The 18,407-nt window shown below is 44.6% G+C and overlaps 1 long non-coding RNA gene across 1 annotated transcript; it reads left to right on the plus strand.

Annotated features, from left to right (window-relative positions):
* The first annotated feature begins 6,687 nt into the window (after window positions 1–6,687).
* On the plus strand, window positions 6,688–12,759 carry LOC123859198 (uncharacterized). The gene is made up of 5 exons (XR_008507725.2): window positions 6,688–8,404; window positions 8,704–9,205; window positions 9,486–9,602; window positions 10,415–10,602; window positions 11,586–12,759. It is a non-coding gene; the product is annotated as an uncharacterized LOC123859198 (long non-coding RNA).
* The last annotated feature ends 5,648 nt before the right edge of the window (window positions 12,760–18,407 follow it).

Raw genomic sequence — 18,407 nt, forward strand, 5'->3', positions numbered from 1 at the left:
TCATCTGGGAAGGGTCAGTTTAAAAATGACAGAACTGCCCAAAGTCAACAGAGGGAACAACCACAACAGAAATGTCTCTGCAATGTTTCCTTGTAATTGCCGGCCCGGCCCGCCAGAGCTCTGGCCCGAGTCCCCATCCACCATCGCTGGGGCCCCCACGCGGCCTTGACCGAGGAGCCCCCAGCCGACCTGGGCGGTGCCTCCCGGGGCTGCTGCCCTGCTCCGCCGCTTGCCCCGGACAGCAGGGAGAGTCCAGGCTGCAGCGGGTTTTGGGAAGAGTCAACAAGAAGACCCTGTGGAGCTCATTTATTAGGATCCCTAAGAGACAGGGAACCTCAGCTCAAATGATGTGTCCAGATTCTGAGTGTAAGTGCGGGGCAGAGCTGGTCTCCTTATTCTTCACCTGGGGCTCTCTCCAGATTCATGCACCCAAAATAGCGAGGCTAACTTTAACGTTTTATTTCTCCTCCTTTTCTTTCCAACCAAATCCTACTTTGTTGAATTTCAGGGCTATGTTGAAAAGCATATTTTGAATTTAGACTTGAGGACAAGGACTACATCTTGCACGATGTGTAACAGTACCTTGTGTGTACCCGAGTTCGTGTTACCTGTGAGATCAGCAGTGAGCGGAGGGCGTAGGGTATGGGCTTAGTTTCCATGCCTGCAAAATGGGAATGATCATAGCATCTGCTTCATCATGTTGTCATGAGGATTTCATGAGATTATACATGTAATGCACAATGAAAAACCCAACACATGTTAGAAATTGTTAATATCCTAGAAGATATTTTTTAAAAGATTTTATTTATTTGAGAGAGAGCAAGAGAGATCTAGCATGAGCAGAGGGGAGTGGCAGAGGGAGAAGCAGGCTCCCCGCCGAGCAGGGAGCCCGATGTGGGGCTCGATCCCCGGACCCGGGACCGTGACCTGAGCCGAAAGCAGACGCTTAACCAACTGAGCCACCCAGGTGATCCTATCCTGGAGGGCATTTATTATTCCATTTTACAGAGGAGAAAATTGAGGCTCAGAGAAGCTGAGGGACTGTAGTCATACCATTAGTTAGTAAGAGAGCCAGGATCCAGCTCAGTGTCCTGGCTCCGCATCCAGGGCACTTGCCGCTCCACTATTGATAGTGTAGACAGTCGAAGGTAGTTCTGGGCCAAGTGTCAGACATGTCTGTCCCTCCATCATGGGATGACATGTTTTCATTAAGCCCTCACATGCCTGAGATGCTGGGAAATGGATGCTTCAGAGGTGATGGAGGCTCTCATGTGCAGCCTTATTATCAAGCAATCTTTGCACAAATACTAGCCAAGGAACTGAAGCCCGGATTAATCCCTGGCCCAAACTGGGCTCAGGAGCTAGGTCAGAAGCCCTTGAATATTCTCAGCTTTCCTTTCTTTTTGCAGTGCTTCCACGATGCTCTAAGAATACTCTGCTCACTCTGATATGACAGCCTTCTTCACACTCTTTCGTGGTATAGTATTTTGGGGTATCAGATGGATACCCCATGGTTCCAACAGGGGTATCGGATGGATATCCGTTGGAACCATGCCCAAGGGGGTGCCAAAGATGATATACCGAGGTGTGGGAAGAAAATACGTGAACATTTGTTTTTTTTTGTTTTGTTTTTTTGTTTTTTTAAGATTTATTTATTTATTTGAAAGAGCGAGAATGAGAGAGAGTACATGAGAGAGGGGAGGGTCAGAGGGAGAAGCAGGCTCCTCGCTGAGCAGGGAGCCCGATGCGGGACTCGATCCCAGGACTCCAGGATCATGACCTGAGCCGAAGGCAGTTGCTTAACCAACTGAGCCACCCAGGCGCCCCCTGTGAACATTTGTTTTTATTATTCTTTAAGATACTAAGAAAATTAAGGTTTACCTATATTTAAAAATCAGTACAGTAGAGCTTATATAATTTATAATAAATGTGCGGTTGTGGGGAATGTGTGTTTGATTTTTTTTTTTTTTGATTGAGTGGCATGATGAAAAGGGTTTAGAGCAACTGTTCTAGAAAGTAAGCTTCTAGAGGGCAAGAAATATACCTAGTTCTGATCTGATTTGTATCTCGCCCTCATCCTCATTATTTAGCATTGAATGACCATTCCCCAAATAAATGAATTTGGCATCTATATGAACTTGTCTTTGTTTCTTCTGCTCCTTTTGTCATCCATCTAATACTATGTCTTGTTTGATACTTTGCCAAGACATGAGCAAGTAATAAAGCCATGTTTGAGAAGTAAAGAGTACAAATTGCCATGAGAAGATTGGGAAGTGCAAGACTGATAGTCCCCAAAAAGAGTTAATGGAATATTACTGAGCCATAAAAAGAATGCAATCTTGCCATTTGCAACAACATGGATGAAGCTAGAGAGTATAATGCTAAGTGAAATAAGTCAGTCAGAGAAAGACAAATACCATATGATTTCACTCATATGAGGAATTTAAGAAACAAAACAAATGAACAAAGGAAAAAAAAAAAGAGAGCAACCATAAAACAGTCTCTTGGGGGACTGGGTGGCTCAGTTGGTTATGTCTCTGACTCTTTTCAGCTCAGGTCATGATTTCAGGGTTGTGAGATCCAGCTCCGCGTTGGGCTCTGTGCTGGGCATGGAGCCTGCTTTGATTGTCTCTCTCTCCATCTCCCTCTGCCCCTCCCCACTCTCTCTAAAACAAAACAAAACAAAACAAAAACAGACTCTTAACTATAGAGAATAATCAGATAGTTACCAGAGGGGAGGTGGGTGGGATGGGTGAAATAGGTGAAGGGGATTAAGAGCACACTTAGCATGGTGAGCACTAATATATTGAACTGTTGAATCACTATATTGTACGCCTAAAACTAGTATAACACCGTTAACTACACTGGAATTAAAATTTAAAAAAAATGTTGGGCGCCTGGGTGGCTCAGTTGGTTAAGCGACTGCCTTCGGCTCAGGTCATGGTCCTGGAGTCCCAGGATCGAGTCCCGCATCGGGCTCCCTGCTCAGCGGGGAGTCTGCTTCTCCCTCTGACCCTCCTCCCTCTCATGTTCTCTGTCTCTCATTCTCTCTCTCTCAAATAAATAAATAAAATCTTTAAAAAAAAATTAAAAAAAATGTTAAAGGAGGATAGAAAGGCATGCAGCAGGCAAGAGTAAAACCTCACGGCAGAACTCACGCAGCAAGTCCAGCATGGAGCATCAGCACTTCTGGCTGAGAAATCAAGTATGATCTGAACATCTGAGTGTTTACAAAATGAGCACTGTCCTCCCTCTTCCTCTTAAAGTTGCAGAAAGCAACACGATGCAATGAGAGAGAAGTACCAGCTCTATTACTCTCCTGGCTTGGTGATCTTGGGTGAAGCCTCTAACCACCTGCTTCCCCGCCGCCACCCCCCCCCCTGCCCCAGGGAAATCATTCTTGACTTACAAATGAGGTTGGACTAGATGATTTTGGAGGTCTCTTCATGCTTTGAAGCGGCCCTGAATATAGATGAAGTTGGTAGTTTTCAGTGCTGGAGGTTCTAGCAGCAGGGATGGGCATCCGGACTCGGGGTGTCCCCTGTCCCAGCAGCATCACCCATGCAGTGTCTTCATGCCATTGTTCTGCAGCATTAACTCCAGAAGTCGTTTCTGGCTCGCCTCTGCACCTGGGTCTCCAGCCCTCCTGCAGCGCCTGTGAACCACCCAATATCCCTTCATAAATTCATCTTCTGCTTAAATTAATCAGAGTTTGTTTCTGTTGCTTGCAACCCAAACCCCTGACCAATGCATCCATTATCTTTCTAAAACATGCACTTGGTTGAAAAAGTTTGAAAGTTGAAAACATTTAAGACAGAAACAACATCTCCTTCCCTTTCTCAGCCTCTTACTGTACCACTTTCCTTCTCGAGAGGTAGCCACAGTTGCTAGTTTCTTACATATTCCTCCAGATAATATTCCCTGTGTATGTAAACCTATCCATGTCTCTAAGAAAAAATACTTTATGGGGCGCCTGGGTGGCTCAGTCAGTTAAGCATCTGCCTTCAGCTCAGGTCATGATCCCAGGGTCCTGGGATTGAGTCCTGTGACGGGCTCCCTGCTCGTCAGGGAGCCTGCTTCTCCCTCTCCTCCCTGCTCATGCTGTCTCTCTCTCTCTCTCAAATAAATAAATAAAATCTTAAAAAAAATACTTTCTAAAAACCATCACGCAGACCAGTGGGGTCATTCTATGCACATAGTTCCTTATTCTGCTTTTAAACTCAATGTATGTTGGAGACGTTTCCATAAATATAAAGGTGCCTCATTCTTTTGAATGGCTGCTTAGTATTCCACTGAATGAAGATTCTATAATCTATGTAGCCAGTCTTCTATTGTGAACATTTGGATTGCTTATGGTTTTTACGACTACGAATAAGACTGTAATGAATATCCCTGTAAATATGCCTTCGATATGTCTTAATGACCAGTGCAAGCATATTCATAGGACAAATTTCTGGTAGTGAAGTTGCTGGCCCAGAGGGTATAACTTTTAAACTTTGGACATATTGTACCCAACTGTACTACGAAGAGGCTGCACCAACTTCTAATCCTACTAAAAATGTCTTAGTCTCCCTGTTTTCCATATCCTCACTTCATCAATGTGTATAATGAGATTTTTATAATGTTACCATTCTGGTAGGTGAAAAATGGTTTCTCGTTTTAAGATTTTATTTAACAGAGAGAACGTGAGAGAGCATAGCAGGGGGAGCAGCAGAGGGGGAGGGAGAAGCAGGATCTCTGCTGAGCAGGGAGCCCCATGTGGGACTGGATCCCAGGACCCTAGGATCATGACCTGAGTGGAAGGCAGATGCTTAACCGACTGAGCCACCCAGGCGCCCCCTGGTTTCTCGTTTTAATGTTAATTCATTAAACCATGAGTGGGGTGGAGCCTTTTTCATATACTTAAAAGCTATTTGTCAATACCTGTGTATTCTATATATTTACTTTGTCTATTGTTCTCAATTGGATTTTGATCTGTTTTTAATTCTTTTGTAAGAACTCCATATTTTAAGAAAACTGTACCTTTTTCATATTTGTTGAAAAGATTTTTTTCCTGATTTGTTTTTGGTCTTCTGACATTATTTCATTTGATTTTGTTTTGGGCCTTGCAGAAATCTTTAATTTTCACAGAGTCAAATTTGTCCATATTTTTGTGTATAGCTTCTGAATTTGCTTAGAATGGCCTTTGGTGGGAAGCTTTGCATGGTCTCAACCCTGAAGATGCTAATTTAGAAAAACAACATTTGAGACTTCTGGTTAAAGAGAACAGATTAGACACATACTGTGCTCCATTCCCTCCTAGAACTTAACCCAAAGTTAAGGTTTGATGAAGTAATATATTCACATGGTTCTAAAACCAAAAAAAGGGTAAAAAGGCACAGAGCAAAAAAGTTTCCCTCATCCATGTCTCCCATTGGCCTGGGTCCCACTGTCTTCCTGTCCATTGTAAGCTTAGTTACTAATTTGTTATGTGTGTGTCTCCAGAATTTCTTTTCAAAGATTTTATTTATGGGATGCCTGGGTGGCTTAGTCGTTAAGCGTCTGCCTTCGGCTCAGGTCATGATCTCGGGGTCCTGGGCTCAAGTCTCACATCAGGGTCCCTGCTCCTCGGGAAGCCTGCTTCTCCCTCTTCCACTCCTCCTGCTTGTGTTCTCTCTCTCGCTGTGTCTCTCTTGCTCTCTGTCAAATAAATAAATGAAATCTTAAAAAAAAATAAAGATTTTATTTATTTGACAGAGAACAAGAGAGAGAGCAAGAGAGAGCACAAGCAGGGGGAGTGGGAGAGGGAGAAGCAGGTTTTCCACTGCTGAGCAAGGAGCCCAACGCGGGGCTCGATGTTAACACCCAGGACTTGTCCTGTGACCCTGGGATCGTGAGCTGAGCTGAAGGCAGACGCTTAACCGACTGAGCCACCCAGGTGCCCCAGTCTCCAGAATTTCTTTTCTTTTCTTTTTTTTTTAGATTTTATTTACTTATTTGACAGAGACAACACAAGCAGGGGGAACGGCAGAGGGAGAAGGAGAAGCAGGCTTCCCATTGAGCAGGGAGCCCGATGTGGTGCTCGATCCCAGAACCTGGAATCATGACCTGAGCAGAAGGCAGACGCCTAACCAACTGAGCCACCCAGGCGCCCCTTTCCAGAATTTCTTTATGCATAAGTAAGCAAACAAGAATTTAAATAATTTTTTTTTTAAGTCTAAACCTACAAGGACAAAGAGAATATGAAAAGGATAGCAGCAGGCTAATTTTAAAAGATGGAATGTAGATGAATGTGTGGTAACTGAACCAAGAGACCCAAGTAAGGTGAATTCTAAGCCAGCGGATAAGAAAGCTAATGTCACTTGCTTTACACTTCAGAATCCTCCACGTGCTCAGCAGTTTGTGGCACCAGGTACTTTGATATTTTGTGAATAAAGCTGTGGCTAAGAGGAGTAAGATGAGTTGAAAGTCAATTCAAGAAGCAAAGAGGGGGGCGCCTGGGTGGCTCAGATGGTTAAGCATCTGCCTTCAGCTCAGGTCATGATCCCAGGGTCCTGGGATCGAGCCCCACATCGGGCTCCTGGCTCAGCGGGGAGCCTGCTTCTCCCTCTCCCTCTGCCTCTCCCCTGCTCATGCTCTCTCTCTGTATCTCTGTGTCTCAAATGAATAAATAAAATAAAATTAAAAAAAAAGCAAAGAGGTCCCCAGCCCCGCCCCCCCCTTTCCACTTGCATCTGTCAAGTGGACTGCCCCTTCCCCACAGTGGCCAAAAAATGGAGCTTTTTCCATTCTTTGGGACAGTAAGACAGAGCGAGGACCAGGCACAGTTGTGAGAAGGATAATATACTGAAGAAAAAAGGAAATTACTTACAGACCCCCTGCCTTCTTCCTTTACATAGATTGTAACCCTAACATCCAGCCTGGAGATTTTCTGAGAACACGACACCCTGGAGAGAAATTCCCTAAAGATCATTTGGAAGTGGCAGCATCTCTGACAGAAAAAGAAAGCAAAAAATTATCAATATCCTCAGAGAGATAAGACAGGATAGTCTATTTTTTAAATATTTTTTATATTTATATGTATTTTTATATGCCATTTTGAATTTAATTTTATTTGCTTAAATTTTATTTTTTTATTTTGAAAATTTTTTAATTTAAATTCAAGTTAGTTAACATATAGTATATTATTAGTTTCAGGGCTAGAACTTAGTGATTCATCAGTTGCATATAACACCCAGGGCTCATTCCATCAAGTGCCCTCCTTAATGTCCATCACCCGGTTACCACATCTCCCCACGCACCTCCCCTCCAGCAACCCTCAGTTTGTTTCCTAGAGTTAAGAGTTTCTTATGGTTTGGCCTGGGTGGCTCAGTTGGTTAAGTGACTGCCTTCGGCTCAGGTCATGATCCTGGAGTCCCGGGATCGAGTCCCGCATCGGACTCCCTGCTCGGCAGGGAGTCTGCTTCTCCCTCTGACCCTCCCCCCTCTCATGTGCTCTCTCTCTCTCTCATTCTCTCTCTGTCAAATAATAAATAAAATCTTAAAAAAAAAAGAGTTTCTTATGGTTTGTTTCCCTCTCTGTTTTTATCATTTTATTTTTCCTTCCCTTCCCTCTTTTCCTCTGTTTTGTTTCTTAAATACCACATATGAGTAAACATATGGTATTTGTCTTTCTCTGACTGACCTATTTCACTTAGCGTGATACCCTCTATTTCCATCTACGTCATTGGAAATGGCAAGATTTTCTTCTTTTTGATGGCTGAGTAATATTCCATCGTGTGTGTGTGTGTGTGTGTGTGTATCTCATATCTTATATATATCACATCTTCTTTATCCAAAGGATACAAGAATAGTGATTCGAAGGGGCACATGCACCCCAATGTTTATAGCAGCAACGTCCACAATAGCCAAAATATGGAAAGAGCCCAGATGTCCATTGACAGATGAATGGATTAAATGCTATTTTTAAAAAGGAACAGTTAGAGAACAAAAAAAGATCTCAGAAATTTAAATATGATCCCAGAAAAAAAAAAAAAAAACTCACCAGAAGAGGTGGAAACTAGAAAGTACAGCAAAAAATAAGACATGGAAAATAGAAGATATAAGGGCAAAAGCAGTTTATTTGGGAGATGATCCACCTATAGCGTGTGGGGAAGTGAAACCAGGAAGCTACTGTATCCAGCAAGATACTATGAATAACTGGAACTTGATTCCTTGGGGAGACTCTGCGAGACCAGTGTGGAAATCACGGCTCAAAGTTATCCCCACTCAGGGCTGAGCGAGCTGAGCTATTTATTCTGCTAACTCTCATTGCTCATTGGTTAAGAGCTGCTCCCTAGGAGGAGGGGGTTAATTACCCCCAACTCTTCATGAGCAAACCTTTGGTATCCAGAAGAAGCCCTCAGGCAAAGAGACATTTGTACTGGTAATTTTTAAAAAAGATTTTGTTTGTTTGTTTATTTATTTGACAGAGAGAGTACAAGTGGGGGAGCGGCAGGCAGAGGGAGAGGGAGAAGCAGGGTCCCTGCTGAGCAGAGAGCCCAGATGCAGGGCTCGATCCCAGGGCCCTGGGATCATGACCTGAGCCGAAGGAAGGTGCTCAATGGATTGAGCCACCCAGGCGTCCCTGTACTGGTAATTTAGACGGCGCGGATGGGGCAGGGGCCAGGAGAATATGGGTGGGACACTCATGGCGTGTTCTATCTTCCCTGCTTTCTTTCTTAGGAAACGACTGGAGGATGCACTCCACCAAAACAATGGAGTGAATCAAGAAAGAGGAAGAGACAGAATTTAGGAACCAGAATATTTGACATAAGAGATGAAGGGAATCCCCAGGATGTGGTGAAAGGGTGGAGTGGGGAACTGCCAGTTATTAATATGGAACTATTTGATTCTTTCAACTATGTGCATGTTTATTTTCGATATAAATTAAAATCAGTAATTTGTCTTTTTTCTTCTGCTGCCTGAGAAAGGGAGGAGGTGAGACAGAGAATGCGGATCCTTCCTAGCTGATAAGAACCTGGGAAGGTAAAGTGAAACTCTTTTGTTCCTTGGGTCCGTCAATCCAGCAGGGCCATTCTCTTTCCATCTCCCGTTTAGGCAGGAAGAGAAATTCTGAGCAACTGGGAAATTAAGACTTAAAATATTGAAAAGAGCTGTTGGTGCCAAACTGACCTAAAATCTGGGGCTGCCCTAGGAGGGTTCTGACCCAAGGAAGCGATCCAAGGTAAATGCAAAGAAAGGATTCTGTCAAATTAAAAACCAAAACCAGGATTACATTAAGGGGACCATGAATTGCACTAAAGTGTTATTGGAATAAATTCTTAATTGTGTCTGGATATGAATTTCTTGATATTTTACTTCAAATGCCTATTGCCTTAAAATCTAGATTTTAAAAATATGACTATTTTAATATATAATTTTAATTTAGAAAAAAAAACCATGGAAATGCTTTGTACAGAGTTTTTGGCTAATCCTATCTCTAATTGAAAATTGCACTGTTTTAGGTCTGTGGCCCTATCAAGACACCAGAGTCTACCACTTTCTGATCGCAGGCAAGACAGCCACGGGAATGAGGCCTCCTGAAAACTGACTTAGTCCTCCTTTCTCTTCCTATGTTGGAGGTCTGTCCACTGGATCCCTCTCCTAGGCCGAGAAAAATGCTCAAAAATGCCCCCATCTAAAAGAAAAATAAACAAAGCCATTCTCCTTTTAGCTATCACCCCCATTTTCTCTTCTCCTTCATCATAATGCTTCTGGAAAGAATACATGCTAACTTCCTCCTCTTCCTTTACTTCCTCCCCACACGCTGCTTCTTGACCCCGTGCGAGCTAGCTTTCCCTCTGACCGGCACAGAGGCCCCAGAGGACTTCTCGCTGTCAAATCCTTGGGTCCTGTTTAGACCTCATCCTTCTCTCTGAATTCCCCCTCCCCATCTTGGCCCTGTCACTCTTCTTTCCTGGTGCTTCTACCCCTCCTACCCCGGCCTCTCTCCTGGGACCCCCTCAGCAGGACAGGAATCCCCAGAGATCCCCTGACTCCCTATAAGCTCTGGCATCTGCCCAGGTCCCCAGCCTCACCTGTGGCCTGTCCGGCTTGCTCCCTCCACTCCCATGACACTCAGGATCCATTGGGTTCCTCTAAGGCACCCAGCTCTTGTGGCCTTCAGGCCTATCCCTCTACCTGGGGCCCTCTTCCCCGCCCCACACCCCTGCCCTCCATCCGGCTGTTTCCAACCTGACTTTCAGGTCTCAACCCACTGTCGTTTCCTCAGAATGCAGCGCCTCCCTTCCCATCCCCACCAAACTAAATCCATTTCCCCAGTCTTCTCTCTCAGAAATAATTTTTTTTCTTCTAAACTAAATCATTTATTTAGTTTCTAATGAGAGGCTTCAGGGGTGTGTTTCTTTCCTTAAATATCTACCTTTCAATCCAGGATGGAAGCCGCGTGAGGACGGGAGCCACGTCAGCTCTGTTTCCCACTGTGTCCTTAGTGTCAACGCAGCCCTGGGGACAGCAGATGGGGGGTGTCCGTGGCGAGCGGGAGTGAAGTGCTTTCGTCCTGCCCGCACCACAGCAAGCCCTTCCCACGTACCACCTCGCTTTTACTCTCACGGCAACCCTGTGAGTAGGTACTCTAACCGGGTCCATCTTGGGCCAAGGAAACTGCAACTTAGAGAGACCGAGTAATAATGCCCGAGATCTTACAGAAACAAGGGGAGTCAGAGCTGGAATTTGAAAATACATTTCTCTGAGTCTGTGTGGGACTTCCTGAGGACCATAGTGTAGTGCTTCCTAGCTGACAGATTGTCTACACTCACCTTCCCAGACTTCCCGCACACCCCTTCCCTCTTGTCTGCGTCTCTGCAGCTTTCCCAGGCAGGATGAGGGTACGGGCGGGGAGCTGGCCCTGGAGGGGCTGGGAGGTCCTTGGCCGTTCTCCTTTTCTAGCACCTGTTTCTGGGAAGTACTCAGAAAACCCGTGAGGTAGGCAAACCATGATGACAATCAATGCTCTCGTAACTCTCCTGCCCTTTCTTTTTTTTTTTTTTTTTATTTATTCATGAGAGACAGAGAGAGAGAGAGGCAGAGGGAGAAGCAGGCTCCCAAGGAGCAGGGAGCCCGATGCGGGACTCGATCCCAGGACCCTGAGATCATGACCTGAGCTGAAGGCAGACGCTTAACCATCTGAGCCACCCAGGCGCCCTCTCCTGCCCTTTCTATATGTTCTTTCCATTTCCTGCCTTCCCCGCCATGGCTTTGGGTTGCTCCCCAGGGTGATGCCCCACTCAGGCCTTCCACCCTGCCCACATATGCCCTGGGCAACTTTCAGTCCATTTCTCTGACAAAAATGTACCTGTCTCAGAAAATGATCACAGTAGAACAGTAAGTGGAAATAAATAGAGTTGAAATATTGTGTGAATAGTTGTTATGGGTTGAGCTGTGTTCAACCCACCTCAACTGATATGTTGGAGTCCTAACCCCCAGACCCCAGAATGCAACCTTATTTAGAAATCGGGTCACTGTAAATGTAATTATTCAAGTGAAGATGAGGTCATGGTGGAGTTGGGTGGGTCCCTAATCCAATGCAACTGTTATCCTTATAGAAATACTGTCATGTGGAGAGCCAGGCATGCGTGCAGACAGAAGAGCAGGTGGAGGTGAAGGCAGAGATGGCCCCGATGCCGCAGAAGCCAAGGAATAGCAAAGATGGCCAGAAAAACCACCCGAAGCTAGGGGAGGGGCCTGGAACACATTCTCCCTCACAGCCCTCGGGAGAACCAATCCAGCAGACACCTTGATCTCAGACTTCCAGCCGCCAGAACTGGAGAGAATCGATTTCTGTTGTTTAAGCCCTCAGTTTGTGGTACATTATTGTGTTGTGGCAGCCCTAGCAAACTAATAAAAGTAGTTTCACCCAATTTTGTAAAACAAAACAAACCCTATATATGTCATGGATTATTCTCTCTCTCTCTCACGTGCATGCACACACACACACACACACAGTGAAAGGAAGTATATAAAGAAGTGAACAGTGGCTCTATGGGAAGAGTGGGTGATGGGTAATTTTGCTTTGTGCCTTTCTCTGCACCTTTGGGTTTTTCCTCAGTTCCCTTACATCCCTACAATATTATATATTATTACATAGACACATCTTTGGGCTTGTTTCCTTATCTGTAGTTTGAGAATAGCCATACCAGGGGCGCCTGGGTGGCTCAGTCGTTAAGCGTCTGCCTTCGGCTCGGGTCGTGATCCTGGGATCCTGGGATCGAGCCCTGCATCGGGCTCCCTGCTCGGCGGGAAGCCTGCTTCTCCCTCTCCCGCTCCCCCTGCTTGTGTTCCTGCTCTTGCTATCTCTCTCTCTGTCAAGTAAATAAATAAATTCTTAAAAAGAGAGAAAGAGAGAATAGCCATACCAGTCACCCAGCATTGTCGTGAAGCATAAGGTGCCCGACGTGCCTGGCTGCTGGTCAGTTGGTGTCCCTAGAGGAGGGAGAGCAGCTCCAAAGAAGTAAAGCGGGGCATAATAGCTGTGTTCTCCTACCTCTCATTAGGGGAGGGCTCCGTTCTTACGAGAAGGCTTCACCATGGCTGCTAAGCAGGGCACGTGGATGCGGCTTGGCACCGGTCTCTGTATGTGGCAGGGGTGGATGTGGAGAGTGAATTGGCACAGGAGAGCTGGCTGGACACCTTGGGTTTGGGAGGGTCAGCGAAGGAAAGCAAGAGAGGTTAGAAGGTTGATTGGGGAAAGATTGGTTAAATGAGGACAGCTTAATCTGTTTGGGGTAACATTTCTTAGTTTGGGGTGGGGAGGGTCTGATGGGGCAACTGAAAAGGAAAGAGGAACCATGAGAAAGTAGAAAACACAGCCAGGAAGCCAAAGAACTCCCTCCAGTAGGAATAAAGAATGCCCTGCCTCTTCATTTCTCCTCTGAAAACCCTCCAGGAATGGAGACGGTAATGTAACTTACTTACTATAACTTTCCACAGCCCAAGGGAAAATGTTCTTCCCCAAGGAGCGGTGTTCCCCAAACATCCCTCTTTCTGGCCATATCTGTGATGAGGTGTTCTTTTCTGGAGACTGTCCAGGCAGGTGTTCCCAAAACATTTAGCCTTGCCTCTGACTTATCTCAGCAGAAGGGTTGTCTTGAATCTTGAATCTGGCCATTGTGACTTCAAATTAATCCTTCATCTCCAAAAATTCTGGGCTGTTTTGCTTCTTTGTGGTTGGCTATGCGTTCTCTATTCCCACTTTAAATCTCAGCAACTTGGGGAAGAATTCTGTCCCCACAAACAATATTCACAATCATTCCTTTATGGGAGGTCACGGATGGCTTTTGGCTCTCTCCCCTTGCCAAAATCTACATGTTTCCTTTCATTTTATACTTGCTAGTTATGTAGCAACATTTAATATAATATTAGATAGTGAAAAGAAGAGAACACAAGAATTGCATGTAAATTATGATTCTGGCTATGTAAAAACAAATAAACAGAAAATACCCAAAACACAAAAAAAATAGCATGGAAGAAAAAAAAACCCCAAATAATTAATAAATTAATAATGGTTATATTACAAGTACCAGGATTTTGGATTTTTTTTCATATTCTTTATTTCCCTAAACATTTTCATGAAATGGAAAAATACTTTTATAATTGAGAAAGAGACTTACTAAAATAAGGTAAGAGGCAGAATGAGTAACAAAGTTTGATACAATAAATAAAACAAGTAATCTAGTTGTAGATAAGATTTCCTGGAAGTAAATATACATAGCTCTTAGCCCAACATGTGTTGTTAACTGATGGAGAAATATGGCCACAGAACGCTCATGGAAGACATTTAGCCACGTCACCCTTGTCTACGCCGAGAATGACCGGAAGGAAGAACAGCATGAGATTTCAAACCTGTTGGGCCTTTGAGGAGGCCTGGGGGAGGGGCTAGGAGTCCAGGCACATTAGAGGTTTGGGAGCTGTAGGGAGACTGTAGACTTTACAAAACGTGGGGGTTTCCGGGAAGCGCTTCAAGCATGACATAGTGAGGCTCTGATACTGTTTATTTTTAGAAGTCCTGTTGAGAGGAGTATCTTTCACCTCTCACTAGATTAACTATGCTCCTTGGAACCATGGACATCTTCCTGCTGCAGCAGCAACAGGATCAAAGCACGTGTTTGGAAAGAGAAGTGAAAAACACCAGATGTGAGCAAAACCACAAGGGGAATTTCAGACAGGCTGCATGCGCCGGATTGCCCAATTTGGAATGTGGCCCAGGTCCCAGGACGGGCAGACCCTCTCAGGATCAGGCTGCAGAGACAGAGGGCATTGATCCTGATTTAAGGCAAATGCCGCTAACTTGACCTGTGACCTTGCTCAAGCCAAGGACTTCCTCCAAACCACTTTCACCGTCTGCAAACTGGAAGGAGTGGCTCATTTCCTCTCAGGAATAGCGAATGGAAACCATGCTAAAAACTAGAGGTAAGAATGAGGCACGATCTTGAAGACTGATGGTAAATTACATAGGAGTGCATAAATACCACACCATATACACACACTTAGAGTGTGTAGATACAAATATTTTGTGGGAAGGATACGTGTAAAAAAAACAACAACACGGGATTAAAGATTGTGTCACATCAATTCACAGACTGAATAATTGGAGGGGGTGTGACAGGATATACATTTTTTCCCTCACCCATAGCTCTTTAGGTCTGGTGGTTCATGTTTGCTCTTATTATGGCCGCAAACCTTCAGTATGGACCTAAAAGCTCTCTGCATTCCTTCATTTTGTCTCAGTTTTCTCATCCAAATGTTTCCCACGTTGTTGCTCCATTCAAGAATTTTTCCTGTGTCTCTTGTTCATCTACGTAGTTCACTGCTCCCACTGGGCTTTAAACCAGCCTTACTCACCCCCCACAAACGCCGTTAATTTATTCCTATTCCTGCCAACTTTGAGTCAATCTCTAAGTTGACCCCCCAGCCAGAAACCTATGAAGCATCACTAAGTCCTCTGTTCTCCCCCTCTTGGGCTTCTTACATAACCAGATGCTCTCTTAACAGGGGAGGGGCCCCACTAAAGATTAAAAAGCATGCTGGATTAAAAAGCAGATGAAGTTGTCAGCCATGGCAGTCATAGTGTAGAACAGGGAATCACCTTGGAATCACTGAGCATGGCCGTCTTCAGGAGTCATGGGCATAGTGAACCCCCCCGCCCCCCCCCCCGCCCCATCCCTTTGGTGAGAAGTTGTCCCTGGAGAGGAGGAGGGACATGGTACTGGGTCCAAGAGGCAGACACTGGAATTCCTCCTAGTGCTCATGTAGTCGGGAAGTGGCTGCATATGGGAAAAAGAACACATAACCTGATTAGCGAGGGTTCTGATATTTTGGGCCATTGGAAGCTGATGGGGCACTGCAGAGCCGAGTGTTGTGTGGGGGAGTCACTTTTGCTAAAGTGCCAAAGCGAATGGACTCTACTTTGGCCCGCATGGACCCAGCCACCACGGCCCCTCCCTGGACAACTTTGTCACCAGCTCTAGTGTCATTCCTTCCCATGAGTCTCCTTGCCTCCCATCACTACCAAGTTTGATTATGTGATCCCTGTTATTGTTCTTATCACTCGCAACTTCAAATCAGCCTCTTTTTCATCCCTCCACAATATCGTTCTCTAGGATGTTTTTACTACATGATCATAAAGGTCCCTAAAGCTGATTCGATTCCAGAGAAATGTTTGAGCCCCTTCTCCATAAGCCTAAATCCTAGGGAACACAAAGATGAGTAAAACACAGTTACTGCTCTCAAGGAGCTGATATTACATGATTTGGGTGGCTTTGCTAACTAACATTTAATCCAGTGATGGCCTGGGTTCCCCTAATTATCTTCCATATTGGCCTGCCTTGTCCCGTTCATTTATTTATTTATTTATTTATTTATTTATTTATTTATTTATTTATTTAAAGATTTTTATTTATTTATTTGACTGAGAGAGACACAGCAAGAGAGGGAACAGAAGCAAGGGGGTGGGGGAGGGAGAAGCAGGTTCCCCACGGAGCAGGGAGCCTGATGCGGGGTTCGATCCCAGGACCCTGGGATCATGACCTGAGCCGAAGGCAGACGCTTAACGGACTGAGCCACCCAGGTGCCCCGTGTTCATTAATTTAACACATATTTATCGAGCACTGACTATGCCCTAGGCACCGGGCTAGTCTTAGGATGCAACAATAAATAAAACAAACATCACTCTCATCTTTGAGAGCATGACTACAATGTAAACGGACCAGAGGCTCAATGATATACGTGTCTGACTACAAAAGGAATAGGTAAAACTTCATGTTCCTGTCTCTCCTACCATAGATTGGGGTGCACGCCACCGTAATCCCTCTCCCAGCCATTATACAGTGAACTTACAGTTGAGGCATGTTAGATTCTTATTTGAGTCAGACTCCAGGGGCACCTCAGGGGAACAGGAGGGAGAAGGACCAATCTCCACTACAATAACGAGTAGCTGGGTACCCCATGCCCTCTGCTCCTTTCTCTCCAATATTGTCATCATCTCTCTTCTCAGCAAGCAAGTACCTCTCATACTACTTCCTGACTCTATATGGGTTAGAATCTTTCAAATATGCAAAGTGAAATATCTTTGCTTTGTTGATGAACAGTCTTCAGTAATTGAAGGTAAAGTCAATTATGTAAACATTAAGTTTCCAAGGAAGGATAAGTGGAGGGCCTCCAAGGAAATGTTTTTCTTATTGGAACAGGCGTGTAAGATGAAGGCAAGTATCAGATTTCTCCTGATGGCAATAAAACTACTTCTTAGAATGTTAGGAGGGCTAGCTAATGTAATGGTGACCAAATAAGGGATGTAGTGAATCTCCTCAGGGCCTCTGACTCCTCAGAATGAGACCCCAAGAAATGACTCACTGTAACGAACTCAGCCAACTATTGATTAACTGTGCTTACAGAAGAGTATAATATTAGAATAAAAAGGAGCATGATAGACTGTATTGGATTACAAGTGTAAAGTTTGGAATCAGATGGTCCTAGGTGTTCAAATTTCAGCTCAGGTTTCTCTTTGCCACCTGAGCCTACGGCAATTTATATAGCTTTTAGCTTCCCTGTCACTTTATTTTCTCATTTTCATAACACAGATAAAAATTCCTATTGAGTAGAGTTTTTTTTTTTTTTAAAGGACTAAACAAAGTGACATAATCGAATAATCGAAGGCCCTTGGCACAGAGTGGACACTCTGTAAATGCTCCTTTCTTCTTTTCATTTTACAGATTAAAAACCAAAGGCTGAAGCACTGACCTAAGTTGCCTGAGGGCCCACGATTAACAAGTGCCATACCTGGACGAAAGCCCCTGGTTTCCTGACTTCTCGAGTAGCTGTCTTTCGATTGTTTTCATAGTGGGAGTTGAGCAAAGATAATTGAAAACACATTTATCTCTGGTTTTCTAAAGCTGGAGGGGGATGAAATTTTTACAAAGAAGGCGGGGTGAGAGGTGTAAAAAGCAGATTTACTTCGCTGAGTTTACATTGCTTGAGCACACACCCCACATGGTGAAGGGAAGTGGCAGAGCATAACCAACGTGGGGTTAAAGATTGTGTTACATTAATCCACAAAGTAAATAATCCACATGTCCACGAAGGAAGGGTGTGTGTGAGAGAGTGTCTTTTTTTCCCTCACCCACATAATGCTTTGCGTCTCCTTCAGGCCACCTTAGATCTGGACTAGTTTTCAGAAGGTCCTATGTAAACCTTTTCTTCAGAGTTCTGAGCTTGCTAATGTGTGGATTTGGCAAGAAGTGCAAATTAAAGTAGTTATGCATGAAAAATCATTTGTAACCTGCAAATTATGTCAGTGCGGGATTGGCGCTCCACGTGCTTGAACAGAAAGAGCCTTGGGCCAGGGATGGGATGCCCGGGTCCCCTGGCACTACCACTAACTAGCTAGGGGGACCCAGAGGAGGAAGCTAACTTCTCTGGGCATCCGCACTGTCACCTGTAAAATGCCATCAAGTACTGAAAGCAAAACAATGACCACATTTCATTTTCCTTTGTCCTTACAAGAACGCCGCGAGGTAGCTAGTACTCTCTCCATATCAGAGGTGAACAAAGAGAGCCGTAGAGGTATTGCGATTTGCCCAGTTATCATTCAGCTAGTGAGAGGCAGAATCCGATGGAGTTGGATATTGAACCCAGAACGTGCTTTTAACCTCCAAGACAGACTGCCCATATGGGGGAGGGGAAATGGATACTAAAAGCTCATGGCACTTTCATGCAGTTGAAACAAATGTTTATTACAATCATTACAGGGGACATAATCCCGGGGGCGGTGCCTGTATTCAAGTCATTTTCAGCTCATTGACTTTCTTATTCATTGCTTCTCATCTGATCTGAGAGCATCAAACCACACTTATCCTCTTTCACCTCATTTGTTT

This window comes from Mirounga angustirostris, unplaced genomic scaffold (genome assembly GCF_029215605.1).
Source record: "Mirounga angustirostris isolate CCGP_5_RB_7025 unplaced genomic scaffold, mMirAng1.0.hap1 SCAF_4, whole genome shotgun sequence".
In the NCBI taxonomy this organism is placed as follows: Eukaryota; Metazoa; Chordata; class Mammalia; order Carnivora; family Phocidae; genus Mirounga; species Mirounga angustirostris.